We start from the raw sequence: 23,376 nt of genomic DNA, 5'->3' as shown, positions 1-23,376 counted from the left end.
GGCCACGTAAATTGTGGCTGGGGTGGACAATTACTGAGCAATTACTTCTGTTCACCGTAAGGAAAGCAGGAAGTTGTAAACTAGGATGGGGCTCAGATAGAACCCTGTGCCCGCCTCTGTTTTTCACTTTGCTTGAGTCTTAGCCTCAGGGAGGAGAGAGCACTTGTTTCTTGGAAAGGGGCGTGGTCCTGGTGGATGTCATTGTCCCTGTGACGCTGGTCATGCTGCTCTGGTGGTGTTTGGGTAGTACGGGGGGTGTTTAAAACCCCAGAGATTATCTTCCTGCTCTCTTGGAACAGATTAGAAACCAGTGGAGTGAGGGGGAAAGAAGTGGAGCCCTGCAGACAACTTCCATCTGTGCTCACAGTCCTGAAAGCAGTCTTTCTATCAGATGCAAAGCTGAATTTGAAAATATCTAAGGTTCCTTGTAGGTTTATATTTCTGTGCTTAGTATATAGTTTAGGGAAGGTAAAATGTTATTCTGGAACACTTTTTTTTTTTTAATTCTTGTTTTGAATGAAACAAAACACCATTTCTTAAAAGAGACTGTCAAGTTTTTCCTTTGGCATTTTTTGATTCTACACTTACTTTTGGCAGACAGTAGGGGTCAGACAAAGAACAGCTGTGCTTTTCCAGTGACGCTCAAACTTCAGCTGCCATTGCCTTGCCTTGTGTAAAGATCCTAAAATCAGCCTTATTGTATGTACGGTGGACATTTCAATATACATTTCTTAAAATGAAGCCTTTTGAACTCCCATTTTTAATTGCTTTAACATGCATTCACTACTTGCTCACAATGAAAAATCCTTCCCAAAAGGGTAAGAATTAAAGTGGTAAAAACTAAAATGTCTCAAAACACGTTAGTCTGTGAAGTTGTGTTTCAGGCTTTGCTTTCTAGGGAACCTAGACCATGAAGATTACTCCTGCCTGAAAACACACTGGAAAAAACAAGGGGAAAACGTTAAATCACTCTTCCTTATGTTAGCATTGTGATCCCACTCTTACTGTTTTAACACGGTTGAACATGCTGCAAAGGAGACAAAGCTCCTAATTCAGACTCATGTTAACTAATATCGCCATAAAGCTTTGGGGTTTGTACAGATAGGCTAACAGAAGCTTTTTAACTTTCCATAAGCTTTGGGGATATACTTTGTGCATGGGACCGGGACACCTCGAGCCTCAGCAACCAGAGAGAAACACAACCTTCCAGGAGATTTTTGAAAAAGAAAGAAACAAAGAAAAGCAAACATGCTCAATGTTCCTAGTGGTACTATTTACAACAGCCAAGACATGGAAGCAACCTAAATGTCCATCAACAGATGACTGGATAAAGATGTGATACAAACACACACACACACACACACACACACACACACACACACACACACAATGGAATATTGCTCAGTCATAAAAAAGAATGAAATAATGCCATTTGCAGCAACATGGATGGACTTAAAGATAATAATACTAACTGAAGTAAGCCAGAAAGAGAAACACAAATATCATATGATATCACCTATATGGGGAATCTAAAAAAAAATGATACAAATGAAATTATTTACCAAACAGATACAGACTCACAGACATAGAAAATACTCTTATGGTTATCAAAGGGGACAGAGGGAAGAGAGGGATAAATTAGGAGATTGGGATTAGGAGACACAAACTACTATATATAAGGCAGATAAACAACAAGGTCTTAATGTGTAGCACAAAAAAACTGCATTCAGTATCTTGTAATAACCTATAATGAAAAAGAATATGCAGAAGAACATATATGTGTGTGTGTCACTGAATCACTATGCTGTCCACCAGAAACTAGCACAACATTGTAAATCAACTAAAATTCAAAAAGGAAAAAACCCAAAAGCAAATGTGTTAGATGATATTTAAGTGTTAGGATAAACTCCCTTGCATCTAGAATTTTTTTCTTTCTTTTAATAGAGCTAACAAGATATGTAATTATAAGTAGAGGGTGTAGGCAGTATATTTTATATTTAACTAATAAAATATGTTAATAGAAAAAGCACAAATGTAATGCGTTTTGCTAATGGCTTTTTTGTTCCCTGAACACGTAGTTTATTTAGGGTTTATGGCTGTAACATAAACCTGGGGAAAAACGACAGTCCTATATTGTGTTTGTTCAGCACAAGTAAACCTTCAAAACCACGTGCACAGCTAGAGTAACAACAGGACCTATGCCATGATCTTGCGTAGTTCTTGCTCACCAATCATTTAAATCGTGTGCTTTTAACCTGAACCACTGTCGTGACATATTAGGAGGAGGATGTGCACCGCACTCACCCCAGGGAGGAGGAGGAGGACATACCTCACAGTGAGGCCGCCAGGAGCTCAGTATTTCTCCGCCCACTGTCCACCTGTCATTGAGTGCAGTGTCCAGAATCACTAGCCCTCTTCGCATGCAGGCTCAGGGAGTTCCCACAGCCAGCAGCAAGCCGGCAGCAGATGCTTAGATTCCTCAAAGTCTCCCATCCCATCCCTCTGGTGTGCTCGGTCCTTCTGTGTCTGAGGCCTTTCTCAGGAGCCCCTGAGGGCTGGGCTGCTTGAATAAACACGGGAGTCTGGAAGTGCCAGGCATCACCAAATCCTCTTTCTCCCTCTGTAACCAGTAACCCTCAGGAGCTGCAGGAAAATGCCCCAGCTCCCTCTCTCCTTTGGTTGGGTAATTCTAAAATGTTTCTAAACATTAAATGTTAAAATGTTCTAAGGTGTTTGTTTATATCAGTGCTACTCAAAATATGTACTGCTGTCAGGTGCAAAACTTTGTAGTACTGATCGGATCACACAATCCAGACCTTTTTTTTTTTTTTCCTGCTAGCTCATAAAGAAAGGTAATGACTTAGAGAAGCCCAATTCTCAAAGTTCTACGTAAAAATTTTAAAATTCCATTTTAAAATGTGGCTAAGTAGAGGATATTTTAAAGTTCTAATTTTAAAATGTCTCTTAATGTCTATAGAACATTCTTCCTACTTGCGTATAGAACTTTGAAATGCCGTAAATTTGAGCACTCTTGTGATAACAATAATTTTAAATTGGGACAACAAGAAATGTAGCGCATAATACATTGTACAGATTACTTGCCCTTTACGTTAACTGTTCTAAATATCAGCTATAGAGATTGGGCTGGTTGGCATTTAATGTCCCTTTCAGCTCCCATGTTTTATTTATTTGGTGTTCAGTTGGGTCCATCAAGATGCAGTTCGAGCATCACGCTGGCCCAGAAGCCACCGGGCAGCTTCTCCTCCAGGCTCTCTGCTGAACGTAGGTGTGGATAAATTCTGTGCAATCTGCTTCTTAAGAGTCCAAAGCCAACTCTATGTCAAGATGAAATGCTCTTTCCAGTTTCCTTTTATATTCTACCTGCAGGAGATAATTTCTTCTTATTAATCACATCAAATTAAAAACGAAGCAACATTTGGTTTCTAACTATTAATTGTGCTGACATTCATCTCTAAGGAACTGAGGATGTGGTGTTTTTATTCCAGTGATTTCTCCTTTACCTCCTCCAATACAGGATCTTAAATGTTGGTTGAATGGAAGAATGTTCAGTATGACAACTGAACATTTCATTTTGTCATATATGACAGAAAATAATGTTTTGTTAAATGTCAGAAAGGAATGTTTTGGCTAGAAAATCATTATTACCCCCAATAAAATAAGGTAATTGATGAGAAAATAATACTAGTTTCTTATATAATCCTGCCTACATGCCAGATTCTCTCTTAAATACTTCATGTAATTTACTCATTTAATCCTTAAAAGAAACCTATGCAGTAGATACTATTATTATACCCACTTCACAGATGAGGAAACTGAGGTGAGGTAAAGCTGAGTGATTTACTCACAGTGATGAAATCAGTATGTCATAGAGCCAGGATTTTCCCTTAGATGGACTCTAAAATATGAATTGCATTTTCTAAAAGATGATTAGCTAGTATGTATAGCTACTTAGTAATTATAACAATAATAAACAAAAATGTTGCTTGGAATTGCATGCTAGCATTTTCCATTCTTTGGATTTTTATCATCAGATATGTTTCCTATGCATACAGTATCAGGAGTTTCCTCCCAAATGTATGTTATTGGAATTATTAATAGTTACATAAAAAATTGGCCAGATTCTTCTGACATCTACCAAAACTCTCTATATTATTCTTTTTTTGATTTTAATGTAGGTCCAGGCCCCAGTTTCACATCTTTTACCAGTATTATTAAGCAGAATTTTGACCCATTTATTAAACATAGGTTAAGCAAATATTTGTATATTAGGATGATACAATAATAAAAACTCTTAATTATTTTCCAAATTTCTCATGTCTGAATGAATAGGAAAACAAAGAAAATCATATATTATTTGAGTCAACTAATTATATGATCTTTGAACAAATAGTTGGATTATCTTGCAGTTACACTAATAATTATTGTTGACATGTCAGAAGTGATGGGGCTATAAAATATTTAGCCCAATTACTTACATGATTTTAATAAATGAGATGGATCAACAGTGCGCTAATTTGATCAACTATCTGGTGATTGGTCATTACGCATAAGTGGAAAGACTTTAGAAGACACTACTAAAAGTTTTTTATCTATTAATTTATTTTTCTTTAAGACAGGGAATACTTTATTCAATCCAACAGAGAAATGGATAGCTCGGGCCTGTAACAAAGCGTTGTGTTTTACAGCACAGGTCAGTAATTGTACATGAGCGTATACACTGCTACATACAGACTGACTGATCAGAGCACAACTTTTCAATGTTTAGAACAGAACAAGCTTCCCTGTAAAAGCAGCACCTCTGTGGCATTTTAACTTGAGTGTTCCTCTCCTTCTTCCTCTCCCTCTCTTTCAACAGAACCTACACCCGCCTCCTCATAATCCTTCTCAAGTGCAGCCATGTCCTCACGGGCCTCAGAAATCTCTCCTTCCCCCGTGCCCTCGCCCACATACCAGTGAACAAAGGCACGCTTGGCGTACATCAGTCAGACCCGTGGTCCAGGCGCACGCAGGCCTCAGCAGTGGCTGTGGTATTGCTCAGCATGCACACAGCCTGCTGTGCTTTGGCCAGGTCTCCACAGGTACCACGGTGGGAGGCTGGCAATTAATGCCAACTTTGAAGCCAGGGGGGCACCAGTCCACAAACTGGATGGTACGCTTGCTCTTGATGGTGGCAATGGCAGCACTGACATCTTTGGGGGACCACGTCACCACGGTACAACAGGCAGCAAGCCACGTACTTACCATGGTGAGGGTCACATTTCAGCATCTGGTTGGCTGGCTCAAAGCAAGCGTTGGTGATCTCTGCTACAGAAAGCTGTTCATAGTAGGCTTTCTCAGCAGAGATGACAGGGGCATATGTGGCCAGAGGGAAGTGGATGCGAGGATAGAATACCAGGTTGATTTGGAATTCTGTCAGATCAACATGCAGGGCTCCATCAAACCTCAGGGAAGCAGTGATGGAGGATACAATTTGACCTATCAGCCTATTCAGGTTTGTGTAGGTTGGGTGCTCAATATCGAGGTTTCTACGACAGATGTCATAGATGGCCTCGTTGTCTACCAGGAAGGCACAATCAGAGTGCTCCAGGGTGGTGTGGGTTGTGAGGATGGATCTGTAGGGCTCAACTACAGCTGTGGAAACCTGGGGGCTGAGTAAATGGAGAACTCCAGCTTGGCCTTCTTGCCATAATCGACAGAGAGATGTTCCATCAGCAGGTGGGTCAACCCAGAGCCAGTTCCCCCACTGAAGCTGTGGAAAACCAAGAAGCCCTGAAGACCTGTGCACTGGTCAGCCAGTTTCTGAATTCAGTCCAAGATGAGGTCAATGATCTCCTTGCCAATGGTGTAGTGACCATAGGCATAGTTACTGGCAGCATCTTCTTTGCCTGTGATGAGCTGCTCAGGGTGGAAGAGCTGGCAGTAGGTGCCAGTGCGAACTTCATCAATGGCTGTGGATTCCTGGTCTACGAACACTGCCCTTGGCACATGCTTGCTAGCACCTGTCTCACTGAAGAAGGTGTTGAAGGGGTCATCTCCTCCCCCAATGGTCTTGTCACCTGGCATCTAGCCATCGGGCTGGATGCCATGTTCCAGGCAGTAGAGCTCCCAGCAGGCATTGCCGATCTGGACACCAGCCTGGCCAACGTGGATGGAGATGCACTCATGCACAGGTTGCTGTTTTGTGGCTGCCGAGGAGATGGTGGAGAGGAAGAGGAGAGGTTGCTGCTTCTTACAGCGTGACTCAAGCAGTCGATGTAAGATGACCTGCCAAAAATTTTTTAAAAGATGATGTGATGTATGATGTAACTTTTATTGAATTTACAAATATTTGTAATGTATCCACCACATAAAATCATTGCACTGAGAGTGAGCAAACATGGATTCTACCTTCATAGGCTTCCAGTCTGTTTCAGAGACTGGCTGTCCAACTGCCGACTTTTATGAATAAAGTTTTATTGGAACATGGGGATACTTATTTGTCTGTGTATTGCTTATCACTTCTTTCATGCTACCAGGACAGAGTTGAGTAATTGTGACAGAGAGTATATGACCTGAAAGTCTAAAATATTTAAAGATATATCTCACCCTTTAGTAAAAGTTTACTGACACCTGGTCTATTATAAGGTTGTGAGTGTAATAGCAATATCACAGGTAAATCATAAAGGAAGAAAATAAGAGACATTTCAGGCATTTAGAAAAATGCCAATTCAAGATTAGACACTTAAATAAAATTTGTTGAGTGTACTGAATCCATCATTCAATTTGAACCTTGAGATATTTGAATCTGAGAGAGGAAATTTATCCTGACAATCCAGTCCCGGGGAACAATGCAAACACAATTTCAAAATGTCTTTCTCTGCGGGTCCACCACCCCCACTAATCTCAGCCACTTCCTACACTCCACCCAGCAAGACCGCTTGCGCTTCTCAACACTTCTCCTCTGTCCCTTGGCTCACACTCATTGATTTGTTGACTCTCTTCTCATCCTTTCATAATTATCTACCTATAGAATCCTATTCATACTTCAAGATTCACAAAAAATGTTATTTTATTCCCATAAAGCCTCATCTCCTTGTCCTCATTTTTGGAAGAAATTTCTCTTACATTTGGCTTCTCTGAACTTTATTTGTTTGTTTGCTTGTTTGAAGGGGAGAGGTAATTAGGTTTATTTATTTAGTTCGCTATTTCAGTGGAGGTACTGGGGACTGAACAGGACCTCGTGCATGCTAAGCATGAACTCCACCACTGAGTTATACCCCCTCCTGCTTCTTTAAACTTTATCCACAACTTTCTCATGTGATTTTTCACACCCATAAATTGTTTTTGTCTATGTACAGTAAACTTATAGAGTATAAGCTTTTAATGGACAAAATTTATGGTTTACTTTTTTTAGTTCCTCATCGATAGTTACTAACAGTCAGTCAGTAAAGGTGTAATACGCGGTCGCTGCCTCCTGGCCCCTCCCTGTTCTAACTCCGCAGAACGTTTGCCTTTAGCTCGTATTTTCTCTGATTGTTTTGTTGAAGGGCTGTGTCCCACCACCGGATTATAGATATCATTTGAGTAGAGATCTTGTCTGTCTTTTTCATTGCTGTGTCCCACTGCCTAGCACATCCTAACTGCTCAGACAAAATGTGTCAAATGAATTCATAATTGAGTGAAACTGCAGTTTTAGGAAATAATGATTACTGCCTTCATGCACAAAAACAACCTTATTTGATGTTTAACCATAACTTTGATAAATAAGATTCCCAAATTATCTGTGAGCCAGCATTCTTATATTTAGAGGTTCCTAAATAATTATATGGAAAAGAGTATGTAAAATCAAAGCCATTAATTCTTCAAATATAAATATCAATATATCTGTAGGAAAATATAGCTTTTTTCAAGATTAATTATTATAAAACATGGGCATTTTTAAAGGTTTTGTAGAGATGCTGAATTTCAGGAGATGAGAACTTGATAATTATCTACTAATGCCTCCTACTGCCTGATAAATTCTAACAGGGTAATTATTAATGTTTGCTTCGTTATTCTAAAAGATAATACATGATGGACAGGAAATTTCTAGGCAATTATTCTTCCCTGGTCTGGTTAGAAGGTACTAGGCAGATAAAGGAGCCATTTAATCATGCGAAAAAAGCACCATTTACTGAAAAAGGGGCTGCTAGACTTTTTACCATGACTCTCAAAATATAAAAAGGCACTTTAAATGGAGAAATGCAGACAATTGACATGGCACACAATTGACATGGCTTTAGAGATGACAAAGTGAAGAGACTTCTGGGTATTTGTTATAAAAGTTCGGGAAATACAGAAGTTTCTACTCCAAATTTTCCCTTTATTGCTTGCTCATTTTCTTTGACTTGCTAAATTCACATTTAAATCATAGCCATATGTTCTCAGTTTAAACTACAACCATATTTCTAACCTCACCCGTTTCCAGGCTAAAAGATGACTCCACATCACTTTCAAAGACTTTTTACATTCATGTTTGATAAAGAGTTCACTCAGAATCTGTGCTGAGCAGAAATGGCTTAAAGGGCAAGGCGCATTTCACAGTTACTTTCCACTGGCAGGTGGAAATGACGGTGCTTCACATTCTCATGCCAGGCAGGCCTGGGCTGCAACCCCGGCTCAGATAGTACTAACCGTGTGCACTCGAACAATTCAGTCCAGCTCTGGTCCATAACTGGGGGTAACAATAGCACCATTTTTTTAAATTGACCTACAGTTGATTTACAATGTTGTGTTAGTTTCTGGTGTACAGCAAAGTGATTCAGTTATACATATATATATTCTTTTTCATATTTTTTCCATTATGGTTTGCTAGACGATATTGCATAGTTTCCAAACTCCTAATTGATCCCTCCCCTACCTTCTTTCCCCTTTGGTAACTTGTTTTCTATGTGTGTGAGTCTGTTTCTGTTTCACAAATAAGCTCATTTGTATCATTTTTTTTTAGATTCCACATGTAAGTGGTATCATATAATATTTATCATTCTCTTCCTGACTTACTTCACTTAGTATGATAATCTCTAGGTCCATCCATATTGCTATAAATGGCATTCTTCCATTCCTTTTTATGGATGAGTAGTATTCCACTGCATGTATGTATATATTTTATATAATATCTATCTGTCTATCTACCTATCTATCTATCTATCTACCTACCTACCTATATCTTCTTTATCCATTTATCTGCTGATGGGCATTTAGGTTGCTTCCATATCTTGGGTATTGTAAATAGTGCTGCTATGAACATAGGGGTGCATGTATCATTTTGAATTAGAGTTTTCTCTGGGTATATGCCCAGAAGTGGGATTGCTGGATCATATGGTAGCTCCATTTTTAGTTTTTAAGGAAACTGTGTACTGTTTTCCACAGTGGCAACAGCACCAATTTTAAAGCTCTGTGAAGGGGATGAAATTAGGTAATGATGGAAGTACCAACAGCTCATGCCATGTATTTTCAATGTATTATCTCACTTCATCTTCATAGCAGCCCTAGAAGATCAGTACTGTTATTATTCCCACTCCCAGAAGCAGAAACTGAGGCACAGATGATTGGCTGAGAAATAGTAAGATCTAAATATGTATTATTATTTTTGCTGGTATCCGTGAAAGACGTTTATGTATGACTTGACTAGGAATATACTAACACGGAGTCAGCCAGCATTGCATTGACCCTGGAACTAGGTCAAACACTTTACATGATTTTCTATATTAATTCTACATTAATGCTCACATCATCCCTCAGCAATACTACAGTAGCCCCCATTTTGCCAATGAGGAAATTAAGGTTTAAAGAGGTTAAGCTCTATGTCTCAGGTCTGAGAGCTAGGAAGCTAAACAGGCCAACATACAAACCCAGCAGCCTGATTTCAGAGGCTGCAGAAGTAAGACATACTGCTCTCCACTAAGGCTGGCTTGTTGCCTAATGTCCAGGTTGTCAGGTAAGTAAAAGGAAACGGATTAGACCAAGAGGTAGGTTGTGAAGTAAGAAGGAAAAAAGCTTCCAGGGTGACTTCAATTCCATTTAGCATATACATGTTAATCTTCTAATAATACTACATCAAGCACTTGGGGCACAGAAAGTATTATGATATTAAATTGACTCTAAGGTGCCACCATTTGTCACGAGGATTATTATTTCATTTTCAGTTAGGGAAGAGAGTGCCAAGAGCAGTAGAAGACCCCGCATTGAGTTGAGACAAGGGTTATTGTAAACTTGGTATAAAAGTGAACGAGAAATAAGCCTGACAAGCAGAAAAGGGCAAGGGAAATTGCCTCCGTCTCTGCCCTGGGCAAGGGAGGAGAACAAGGCTTCCTTGAACGTGTGAAGCTGGGGCTCACTCATCTTTGTAGTCTGAATATGCACTACTGATTCTACTCTAAAGTCGTTTCAGATGGGTAGTTTCTGACAGAAGCGAACTCAGGTCCTCTGTACAAGAACACTCTGCAGTCCAAAGCTACAGCATTGCTTGTAAAATACATTCTGACTTCAGAGTTGTTGAAATGTGGGGGGAACACTCAGAATGGATGAAAGAGGATGTGAGATACACTTCCTGTCTTAAAAGAGCTTAGACACATCTGATCTCATTACGATGAACAAGATGAAACACAAACAACAGCACAAGTTATTACATCAAAGTGCAAAATGAGGGTTACAGATGTGTAGGAAGATGAGAATTCCAAACTGAAAACCCCCTGGTAAGAATAGTGAGATGGGACGTCTTCATGGGAAGGTGGGACTCAGTCTGGATCTTGATACCTGGGTTGGGTTTGGATGGCGAGGGAAGACATGAAATCAGGTGTGGCGTGAGACTGAATGACAGTATTTTTGGATTGGAGGAAATGAGTCCGGCTGGAGTGGAGAACTTGTATTGGGCAGATAAGTTTAGAAAAGTCCTATTGAGAAGATAGCATAGAAGGCTTTTAAGAGGAAGCCTAAGTAAAGAATTAGGAGTGGAAATCCATCCATTTATTCAGTTAGCCACCCAAACAATCAACTAGCCAATCAACAAGCATTAAATAGGTTGCTACATGCAGGTACTGTTCTGGGACTAAATATAAAATGACAAATAGTATAATATCTTGTTCTGTAAGTTACAGTTATTTAGTGGAAGAGCGAAGTCAACAACTGGGATTATACTGCAGTAAATCCTAACATGATAACTGCAATTTACTGAGCAACAATTACTTCCCAGATCCTAGGTAGGTAATTTATATGTTATATATTATACTTTAAAAGCAAAAACATATATATTTTAAAGGCAGTTTGTTATGGCAACAGCAACAAAAAAAAGGAACACATTCTGTCTGATCAATTCTGCTTCCTTAGTCCTTCAGGAGTGTGGATTCTGAAAGCATTTCCCAATCAACTTCCTGCAGCAAATCTCTGCCTCAAAGTCTTGTTCCCATGGGATGTGACCTATGACATTAACAAATATTTGAACTCTTTCCTATCTTTTCTACTTGAAATATAGATCTCCTGTTCACTTAATCACTGGTGGCATTGTTGATAAAAATCAGCTCAAAGGCATGAGATCGTGTAATTTTATTTGCAAATTTATAGCTTGGATAGACCAGGTCAGCCATTGAGGGACCACAGTCAAGAATGTGATGGAACAGGAGGAGGCTGGCATTCACTGAGTCAGGGAAATCAAAACCCAGTGTAGCTATCAGGGCAGCTCAGGCATTCAGCTAGGGGACACGCTGGGGAGAATCTCTACAGCAGGTTTGAGGAACCCAGTCCAGAAGACTAGTAGGCAGAGGATTAAGAACCAAAGGGCCCAGACAGTAAATTTCCTGTGTGAAGATACTGAGGCTGGCATGAAAGAGGCAATCAGTAAATGTAAGGTCTTTATTTCTGTCCCCACTTGGCTATCTTAGCTACTCCCCTGTTACAAAGGAATCCTCCTCAGAGTATAATTTCCACTGATCAGCAGGAAAAAGTACTTTTTGTGTGTGGGTACTTTAACGCAAATAAAGCTATTATTGAAGGCAAAAGGAGGAAAAACGTCAAGCAAATTGTCTGCTCTCTAATTTAAAAACAAACGCAAAATAGCAAGGCCCAGATGTACGTCTGAATGTAACTACAGGGAAAACAAGACGTGCTTGGGGTGCCACCTGTCACAGCAACACGTGGTGTTGAATGCAAGAGGGGATGAAAGCTACCATTAGTGTCATTGACTCTGCACTGGAGACCCGTGAGACACAGAAAATGCATTAGCCACAAAATGTGCTCATTTGAGCACTTTTCTTAAGATGTCAGGAGGCTTTTCCACATTAGTCAGTGTTGAGGCTCACAGCCTTCTGCGGAATCTCAGACAGAATGACCCGGCACCGAATGACCTTCGCTGAAGACCTAATTGCCTTCATCCATGTTGTGAATTCATTTCAACACCTGCATTATCCCAGCCTCTGGGAGAAGGAGAGTGGCTCTGACATCTGCTGAAAAAGGTCCAGAGGAAGGGATGTATACGGGACTTTCCTTCTTTGTGCTTCCTGGTCACAGCATTCCTCACTCTGTGATGGGTCGTCCTTGGGTTGTCTGTGGCTGTTACCCGATAGACTTCACAAGAAGGTTTGAGTTCGATGACTTTATTTTTTGAATTTAATTCCCTGCACCATCTTTCATAGCAAATGTCTATTGAGTGAAAGACAACCACCCAAGAGGAAAAGCAGTTGATGTGGAAATATTGATTGATATTTAAAAAGAATACAGAATTCTGAATATTTATAATGCAAAGAATTTCAACTAATAGCTGTGACTATTTGGCTATTGTTACAGATAGCCAAAAAAAAAAAAAAGTAATTTCACATTTGATTGTGCTTTTCAGTTTACAGAGCTCTCCCTTACATGGTAATGACCACAACTATCCAGCAAGTGTTTTTAATTTTATTTCATTGATGAAATAATTTAAGACACTAAAGAATGACGTGAAGGAAAATTAGCCCAAGACAACAGGTAACACTGTTATATAAACTAACAAACAGTCACAGTAAAAGTTACAGCAAAATGGTACATCCTTATGTTTTACTGAACAAATGTTGTCCCGTTTACCTGCATGACTTCCTTCCTTCTGTTAATGTTAGGTACAATTTGCTTCTTTTTCCCTCTAGCTTTTTAAAGTGAATCATTGACTTGAGATATTTCTTCTACTCCCATATAGGCATTTAACACTATCAATTCCTTCAAGCACTGCTTTACCAACTTTTCACAAATTGTAGTATATTGTGTTTTCATTTTCATTGATTAAAAAAATTTCCTTATTTGTCTTCTGATTTCTTCTTTGATTTATGAACTATTTAGAAGGATACTGTATAATTTCCAAATATTTGGGATTTTTCAAATACCCTTCTGTGACTAATTTCTAGTTTCTTTTTGCTTTGTATGCTTTCTAGCTTCTTAAACTTACTGAGTCTCTCAGCGAATTGTCTATATGAATGTGAAAAGAAAGATTTTGGGTGCAGTGTTCTATAAAGTCAATTAGGGTGGGTGACATTTTTTAATCTTATTGTTCTGGTCTTCTTTTTCCTCACTGATTTCTTCTTGACTTCTTCTATAGTTATGGAGACAGTAGTGTTGGAATCTCCAAGTAAAATTGTGGATTTGTCTCTTTCCTTGATTTCTGACAGTTTTTATTTTACATATTTTGAAGGTCTGCTGTTGGTGGCGTACATATTTAGAACTATGTGCTCTTGATAAATTTTTCCTTTTGTTATTTTGAAATATCCTATTTTTTACCTAGTAATATTCCTTGTTCTGAAATGAGCTTTGAAATCATGCTAATACAAAAACATGTATACTGCACTTAATGGTGCCTTCTTATGAATAGATATTTATTTTCTCCAATATTTTAATAAAATCACTCAGAGGTGAATAGAACTTTCTAAGCCCACATCCATTTTTAGTGTTATAATTTCACTGTAAACAATATTTTTGGAAAAGATTCTAACAGTCTGAACAATCTTCTAATATCACAAATGCTGACTCGTCTGTACCACCAAATCAACACAATCTTGGCACTAAAATTTCAGTTTTATACAGTTTAATGTTAAATCACTGTGAAGAGCAGCTGAAGGAAATAACAGAATGTTCCCGGGCATAAATAGATTTCTTAAAAGTACAAATGAGCTCTCAAAAAAAAAAAAAAAAAAAAAGAGGAAGGAAAAAAGAAAAACTAAAACTCAAAAAGTCCAACTCATCAGGTAAAGTAAGATGGGAGGAAGCCTAATGGCATTTGGTGTTATGCAAATTTGGTTGAACACTTTCTATCTATCAAATCTTTGAGAATGAAGGTTTAACATATCAAATCTTCGAAAATGAAGGCAGCACACTAAGACGTCTCATATGAAGGTAAAGTGTCAACGAAAACATAACTATATCCTAAGACATTACATGAACTTTTTTACCCTGTATCACTGGTCTTACCACATTTTCATGATTCACAAACTTAACCATGAACGTTCAACTTTTGAGGACTGGGTCAAGTACATCCCCCCTAGGATTTTGGTTATCTTCTTTTCTATAAAATTTAGACTCTTGGCATCAGTATCAGTTAGAATTCTTTGTCACAAACAACAGAAACTAGTTCTAACTGGAGCAAAAGGCATTTGTTTGCAAGAAAGGATTAGGGGTGTGGGTGTGTGCTATCCTCTGGGCAGAGTCTCACAGAATCGATACAAACCTAGCATAGCAGGTTTGGAAGCAGAAAAAAGGCAAAGGGAGAAACAAAGGGCCACAGACATGCGTACAACCAGACACAGGTTGCACAACGACCATCTCTAAACATGAACAGCCTGGGCAGGAACCCCGCCCCCCCCCCACTTCAGGGGGACTGAAATACCCCCAGCATCCCTTCTCCATCACCTCGCTCAGTCAAGTTGCCAGTTCCCAGGAGATATGGACCATATGGTGAGATAAAAGCAACACGCAGGGGAAGAAATGTCTCTGGCTGGTGCATCTTTATTGAGAAGTGACACCTGGATTTACACTCCCTAAAGAAATTGGGGTACTATTAGAGACTCTATCCAGACCAAACGGCATAACTGGCAACCGCAATATCTGTAGATCAGGGATCCAAAGTTATTCTTAGGTCCTCAGATAGCCAGAATACTAAAGGAGCAAACAGCATCATTATTGCCATTTTGTTCTGTTATTTTAAGCAGCTCAGAAAATTAAAATGTTTCCAGAAATACACTTCTCAAGGGTAACATGCTATTACTCTGGTATGACAATTTGGGGGAGGAGTTACTTAGTGATAATACTTCTGATCATGCTGTGTGGCTCTTTGAAACATTGTGGGAGGAAAAAGCTTAAAACTGCAAGTCCCCAAGCTACATTCTGCCACTTAAGGAGATCGGCCCATTTAAGTACCATGCAAATAATAAAAAGCAGCCTTCCTAAGAGAAAAGAGCTGACTTCTCAAATTCACCTTTAAGGAGGGGATAGCAGGTAAAGTCAGTTAGCTCATGAAAAATGCTTTTATTGGAGATACCACACTGAGCAAGAAAAACAATGTAGCATATTTATTTCAAGTCTTTGTCCTTTAGGTTTCTAATGAACAATGTGGTTTCTTGTTCTCGTCTATAGAATCTGGCATGAGGAACCTGTTTTCCGAGTGCCTTGCCTTGCTTTCTTGGATTATTTAAAGCTAGCTGAAGAAGAGAAGTTCATCCTTGGGCTAAATGCCTGCGGACAAAAGCCTTAAGGTTTGCGCAATTGTAGCTAAGCAACACAAAAGAGATGGTAGCCGGAGGAAAGGGAAAATGCATCATTGTTCTGTAACTACCAGCCCATTTCCTTAACACTCAAAAGAATAGTAATAGAAGAGCAATCCCACTTTCCTATAAGCCGCCCTTTGTGAATGTAATTCACTAGTGCAATATCTAAATACTCAGTGGGTTCTGACAGTTCCATCCTCACAATGCACCCTCACCATGTCAGTGCCTCCAAGGAATAGATACAAAATGACAGTCATTCAACTAGCCAAACAGAAGGAGCTAGGGGAAAAAAAATATATTTATAAAACCTCAAGTCACTCAGCCCCTTGATATAGCTTTGCAATGTGTATCTTTTCCCCTTATCCTTTGTTGTGTGTGTACAAACCAGCATGATTAGATACTTCGCACACATTTCTACAACAAAACTCGTTTCTCTAAAATAGAAAAAAATCTAAAGTTTGGAAAAAGCTATAGCTATATTAAAATTGGTTTAGATTCTGTTATGATCTTGGCAGGGTTAGTTAGAAATTAAGGTTAAAAAAGAAGTGTCACCTCTTCACTTTGTCTTTTTCTTTATCATCGTTGACAAGCATAGTCTAAAATTTTAGGCAGGTAGAGAATCAAAGTAAGACTCAGTTATAGCATTTTCTCTAACTTTTTACTTTTATGTAATAGTTCTACAAAAATGTTAACTACATTTATATGCACATTAAAGGAAAGTGGTTATTGATTCACTGTAAAACAGGTGATAATAATATGGATATATTCATCTATATATCTGTAATTTAAAAATTAAAAATAAACTGAAAGTTACCATTCTCTCCCTTTCTTTTCCCAAGTTTATTTTTAAATAAATTGCACCGTGTATATCAACATTTAGTGTGATAAGATGTTGACTTAGTAAAGAGTCTAATTTTTGATTCAGCCGTCTTATCGCAGACTATGACGCAAATGTATGGATTCCCAAATAAACACATTTTTATTTAACATATCATTGAGGAAGACAGTTTGAGTGTTGTAATAGAAACAAGACTGAGTAGAAAGTAAAAAGACTGCTCTGATCTCAAATTCTTCTCCTGCAATTCATGAAACTTGTTAATATCTAAGTTTCAAAATATAATTTCTCTGTCCTATTGCATCTTTCAATATGGATTTTTATTTTAATAATATTAAAATGGACACTACTAAAAATCTTTAAGGGTATTATTTCATTCATTCCACTAGTATTTACACAGGGCTAGCTCAGTCTTAAACACTGGAGATACACTGATGAACAAGACAAAGACCTTGACCTCTGAGAGCTGAAGCTCTAAGTTGGGGGGAAAAAGTCAAGCAGAAAACAAGCGACGTACTTTATGAGAGACAGGTTTGATGATGAAAAATAAAGCAAGAGAAGAGGATAGAGAATGCCATTATGGGTGCAGGGTCAGGGAGAGGGCGTTTGAAGGAGAAAGAGTAAGGTGATGTGGGATCAGAACACGTCAGGCACAAGGGGAAAAGCACTGGAAGTTACTTCCATCTGGGACAACACAGTAATTTAACAGGACTCACAAGTGTCTGTGAACTACCTAAATAAACGCCACTGAGACCCAACTCAGTGTGTCCCCAGCTCAGCTTCCTCATAGACTAGCATCTTCTCTTGAGTCATCGTCATCTGACACAGGGAGAAATGTGACAGAGAGGAAGAACTAATGCAGGCAGAGTTCCAAACCTATTTTGTGAGTCTAGAGGCCCTCCTGCAGTTTGAACAATCTCAGCCCCTTTAAGTGGAACCGGAGGCTCTTTTGCTTGGATAAAACCCTTAAAATATGTCTTTAAGTTTGTTAGAAACCTTTTTACCTCGTTGAAAGGTGTTTCTAGACACTACCCTAAATCTTTTATAGATCTTAACAATTTTTTTTATAGCCATACTCTTGATTTGATCTTTACCATTAAGAATTTTACTGCACGGAGAGGTGGAATGTGAAAAAGTTTTATTTTCTAACTCGTTCAGTCCTGAGGCTTTTAAATTTCCTCTAAATTCTGCTTTAAAACTATACAAGTCTTTCTTTAACTCAGCTCCCTCTTCCCACATGTATCATAAAAGAAATGCAAATTCATTCTGTACTTCCTCTCTTCCAAGTTGCTGCAGGTGTTTATTTTGTCCGTTGTTGTTCTCCTACATATAACTCAAGTTTTTACAAATTTGCAAACTTTTCCGAATTTGCAGCCAGCTTCTTCATTGTTTCTCCAGCTTCTGCCTAGTCTCAAAGCCAAAGCCACATATTTTAACCGCCCACATGTAGCTTCCAATTTCATCATCAGTATGTCTCACAGCATAAAAACGACCCCAAAAGTCAGTTGCTTAAAACAATCACCATTTATTTGACTTCTAATTTTTGTGGATCAGCAGTTTAGACCGGGATCAGCCCAGGGATTTTTTTTTTTTTTTTTTTTTTTTTTTTTTGCGTGTCTCGGTTGCACTCAATCCTCGGTCCCAATGGTATCCAGCAAGGGACCTCCGTTACTGGGGTTAATCCGCTGGGCATGTTCACCGGGGGCGTGACCGGGCCATGTGGTTTTTTTCATCATTCCTCGGGCAAGCTCAAGCTTTTCCACGCAGTGCAGATAGGTCTCAGGAGCAGTAATGAGGAAGTCTAAAACGCAAGCGCTTTTACGCTTCTGTTTATGTCACTTTTGCTGCTGTTTCATTGTCCCAAGAAAGTTACAGGCCAGTATGGATTCAAGAGGAGTGGAGAAAGCGCTTCTTACCATTTGTCATCTCCCGTTCCCTGTAACTTGTAAGTTTCCTTTGCCCTTTCCATTTTCACTTTACTCTTTTGTTAGCCACAGCGTCTTAAGAAATGTTACTGTTTTTGTTAGGTATTTTTTTTGGTTTTTTTTGTTTTTTTTTTTTTTGAGACCTTTCTTGTTTGAAAACGTCCTTATTGTACCCTTGCTTAATGCATGCTTTGCCCCGGTATATACTCTAAGTAGGAAATATTTGTCCTGCCAAAGTTTGAAGGTTTCCCTCCACTGTCCACTGTTGAGTAAGGTAAAGAGATTCTAAATGTTGAGGTTTTGTATTTGACCTGACTCTCTTAAATTAAGAACCTGTAACTCAGTTTCATTCTCTTAAAAAAAAAAAAAAAAAAAAAAAAAAAAAGGCTAATAAATCTCCCTTTCTCTGTGTGCTATGTGAAATAACCCAGGAAGGTAACATGTGGACAGTGCTTGGCGGAGGCCTCGCATCTAGGACATCGCCATCTTCTACCAGCATAATTAAAACCGAGGAACAAGGGCTTTTTATGAACCAGCTTCCTCCTCATTATCCCACAGAACCAACCTCCTCAAAACATCCTCAGGAATATTTTGCAAATAGACTCACTGAAAAGGAAAAAAAGTTGGTTTTGGAGCTTTATTTTTGTCCTGTGATTTTTGGAAGGGAAGTTTCCCTGACTTTACCGGAAGTCTTTATCACTCTTTTGCAAAATAATCTTGGTTCAGCCAATGCTTGGCAGTGCCTTAGACTAAGCTGCTGGATCAGAAGTGAGAGGAGAGTGTTTGGAACACAGGTCAGCCACGCAAATGTTGATTCTGTTAGGAGAAATTTCGGATGATAATTCTTATCATTGAAGGCCCAGACTTCCATTACAGAAGTGATCCCATTAAAAAAAAAATATGAGTTGGTATTATTGAGCTGCCATGAAAATCTGAAAATTGTGATAAAATGTGCATTCCAAACCTTCCACAAGGAAGATGGTTGTCTGCCACCGCTAATTAGTGCTGAATGTTGGAGGATTAGGGAAGTTGATCCAACATGAGATTTAAAAATCCTCACTCTGTTTTACCTCTTAGTGTTCTTCCTTCAGCAATTCAGATGATAAAGAGGTGTTTAAAAATGACAGAGCATCTCATTGTCATGCAAATAGGAATATAAAGTGTGAATAAAAATTAAGTCACAAGTTATAAACCAAAGAAAAATAAAAAAAACATTAAAATTGTTCTGAAAACCCCACTTTTCCCAGAGGAAATTAGTTTTTGCAAACGCGTTCCCTTTTCCTTTCAGAAAAGAATTTAATCTTTCAGGTGCAGTTAAGAAATCAGAAAACACACTCAAATGAATTTTGACTTTAAACCTATACATCTTATTGTTTACCATAGGTATCCTGTGAGTTTAAAGAGGAATATGAAGTCTCAACCAAGATCCTGCAAAAACACAAAGCAGAAAAAGACATGGCAAAAAAATTATTTTTTCATTTAAAGAGGATGTTATTTTAGCCAATCATCTCTGTCATTTGGTACAAACTTCCAGTTATAAAATAAATTGTCAGGGGTATGCAATGCACAGCCTAGCCTACAGCATCAATAATATTGTAATAACTTTGTATTGTGACAGATGGTTACTAGACTTAAGATATGATCCGTTCATAATGTATATAAATGTTGAATCACTACGTTGTATACCTGAAACTAATATGATTTTGTATGTCATCTACACTTCAATACAAGAAAAGAAAAAGAAACTCCCACCCCAAAATGTCACAATTGCTAGGAGCTTTTGATCAGTTTCAGGAGTGCTCCTCAAACACTCCTGATCAAGAAAGAGGAAAATACCAGTTTTATGTCTGGTTTGTCTGCTATGAATTTTTGTTATCAAAATATTCTCCTCTAGAACAGTAAACTTTAAATGATACTTTTCCAAGAAAATATAGAGATTTATTTTATTTTAAAAAGGAACTTGATTTCTATTGATGTGTGTGTGAAACAGGAAATTCTACACTGTTTTATGACACATGAAGAATATACTTCCCTTTGGATAAATCAAATTTTCTGAAAAAAATTAAAGTGAGAGAGTGTAGTGTCATGTTTCAGTTACTCTGATGCAGCAGAGATGTGCTAAGTTGTGTAATTTACCAATGATGATGATTATTTTTATAACTGTATGAATTTAAGATTAGTTGAATATACTTAGTTCTCTCATTCAGTCCTTGGTAGCAGAATTTAAGCCATGGCATCATTTCCTCTTATTTTGAGAATCAATGCACTGAAAAGTGTATAAATTATTTCTCTAGCACTTGTTTGATTACACTTTTATAAGGGCAATCTAGTAAGTGGGAAAGGTTCTAGAAGAGATTAAGGATTCAATCTATGTCATTAAAGTTACTGAAGGACACAACTGAAATGCTGTCACAGAGGTAGCTACAATTTACATGTATCCATATTAACCTTAAATTTACATATACCCAATTTACATAGAATATTGACAAACATTTAATTTACATGTGCTCAAATTACACATACTTAAACTTGGTCTTAGAGCACTTTATAGTTAGGCTGAGTTTTTTTGTTTTCTTAGAACCCACTAAGGATATGACTTGAAAATTTCTGAGAGATTTATATTTTAAAAGCTGATTTTTACTACTGCATATTTCATTGTTTTAGAGCAGAGAGGTATTTACTCTTATTGTGGTTGGCAGGGAGGGACAGCATCATAATGGGAAGGATAAGTGTGTGGTTGCATGTGTGTGTTTGTGTTTGTGTCAGTGAGTGAGCATGTGTATTCTTGTGTCCCTTTAGATGCAAACTTATTGGGTATTTGGAATTTTTGAAGTAGGTAAATCCTATATTTTTATTTCTTGAGGTTGTCTCAGGAAACCCTCATGATGACCCACCAACATGAAATATTTGAGGGGTAGCTATGTCACAGACTGAGTAGCGGGCACTGGGGATTAGTTCGTTATTAATAGAATTGAAAAGTTGGCATTTCCAATCACAATTGCCCAGCCCCAAACAATTATTTTTTTAGCTAAAGAGGAAAATGATTAGTGATATCTTTTATTCTAACTTTTATGTTCCTTCTTTTTCCATTGTTATTACCCTTTTCAATCAGGAAAACTCTCCATTCTTCATTCATTCACTCACTTACTTGCCAACTATTTACTGACCACCTGTCCTGCACTGTGCTCAGGTCATACGGATGGAGATGAAAGCAACAGGGTTCCTGGTCCCAAAGAACTCACAGCTGATTCCAGTTGTCCAAAGGCAGAGGGCAGATGGAAAACAGCAAAGCTAGAGATGATGCAGGTGTCCACCAAGTTTTCATTAATGACAAGAAATTCAAGCATTGCTATTTTTCCCACTGCAAGAAATATGGAACTCCAGAGAAAAGTCAGCACTACAGATGTAAATTTAACTTTTTTTTTTTTATACTTGGAACCCCCATCCAAAAATGTGAAGTTTCTAAAACAGATCTAGAGTTGATTAGGGAGTTCATTTCTATGAGAAATGAAATTGGTGGCAGAAACAAAGAAGAAATAATCAAAGAGACTATCAAATGGAGAATAAGAAGAGTAGGAATGTATATCCTCAGGGAGGATTTTATTTCTAATTTCTCAAACATGGTAAAATAAATACAACAAAGATTCACTATGTAATAAACGTTATCCTTTAAATAACACCCACAGCAATTCTGTGAGGTTTCAACTAATTTTTACAGAAGCAGAACTGAAGCTCAGGGAAGTCAGGTAACTTGCTCAGTCACCCAGCTATCAGGTGGCAAAATGAGAATCTGAAATTAGAAGAGGCGGACTCTGGAGCCAGGCTGTGACCTACACTTTGCAGCCTCCACACACACCTGCTGAGAATCCTCCAGGAGCTGCCCTGCTCCACTCCTGTAGCCGAGAGCTGTTCCGTCTCAGGTCCTTGGCCTCCCCCTGCAGAATAGACAGAAATGGAACATTTCCCCTCTGGTAGGAAAAAAATGACAGGAATACATTTTAATTAAATTTGAGTAGAATTTCTGTTCCAATAAGGGTGTGAATTTACTCTCTTTCGTACTCCTTCAGGACCATTTAAATCCTATCTCCTAATTAAGAATTTTGCTCCAAAGTTGTACTAGTGCATGCTTTGCTCTTCAAACTCTGTTTCAATCTAACAGAATATATTTTCAAACTTACAGAACTGAAAAGAATAAAGCACTGTAAAATTCATCTTCATGTACTCAGAAGAAAGCCTGGTGTCATTTTCAGCCCTGGCTCAGCATTTCACAATGCATTTTAGGGGGGCATTACTATTTCCTAAGAGTTCATCAGTAAAAAGAACTTCATTAGAAAAAAATGCTAATAATATATTAAACTTACACACGCATGGGCAAACATAGATATATATAAAATGGAAAGACTTGTAAACAAATGTACATTTTAAAATGTGTATGATGGCTTGTTTTTAAGATAAAAGGTATGCTGTCTGAGAAAAGTCCATCTAATGAGGAAGCTCAGTCCCCTGGGCGTGAACTCTAAGCAGCCTTTCCAGTGTGTTCTGGTGCTTGTCTTTTCAGCGTGCTGTGCTTTCGCATCCATGATTACATAACCATGTTATGCATTTGACATATAGTTTTAAGATGTGACTGTGACTTTATTAGATGCCTTCTCTGCACTAACTACTTGATATGTCCTAGGAATGGAAAGACAAATAGGACACTGAATCTGCCTGCAGAAGCCTAGCAGCTGAGCTGGTCAGAGGCAGTGAGCCAACATTCACGAGAGCATCATCAGTGTCGACAACACAGGCAAACACAGGTAAAATGATGCTTGAGTCAGATTTGGAAGGTTAAGAAATTAGGTATGGCAGAGGCTCAGGCTAT

The 23,376-nt window shown here is 38.3% G+C and overlaps 1 long non-coding RNA gene and 1 pseudogene across 3 annotated transcripts in view; one reads left to right on the top strand and one right to left on the bottom strand.

Annotated features, from left to right (window-relative positions):
• Positions 1-4,665: 4,665 nt before the first annotated feature.
• LOC102507263 lies at positions 4,666-6,185 on the bottom strand (annotated as a pseudogene).
• An 11,719-nt stretch (positions 6,186-17,904) lies between these two features.
• The window catches only part of LOC116660517, a 93,366-nt gene continuing 87,894 nt past the window's right edge, over positions 17,905-23,376 (top strand). For all 3 annotated transcript variants that reach the window (XR_004316091.1, XR_004316092.1, XR_004316093.1), the window contains exons 1-3: positions 17,905-18,532; positions 19,896-21,917; positions 23,191-23,311. This is a non-coding gene — a long non-coding RNA (uncharacterized LOC116660517). The remainder of the gene's footprint in view (positions 18,533-19,895; positions 21,918-23,190; positions 23,312-23,376) is intronic.

The sequence above is a fragment of the Camelus ferus genome, chromosome 29 (assembly GCF_009834535.1).
Source record: "Camelus ferus isolate YT-003-E chromosome 29, BCGSAC_Cfer_1.0, whole genome shotgun sequence".
Classification (NCBI taxonomy): Eukaryota; Metazoa; Chordata; class Mammalia; order Artiodactyla; family Camelidae; genus Camelus; species Camelus ferus.
This window is presented reverse-complemented; position numbering and strand designations above follow the sequence as displayed.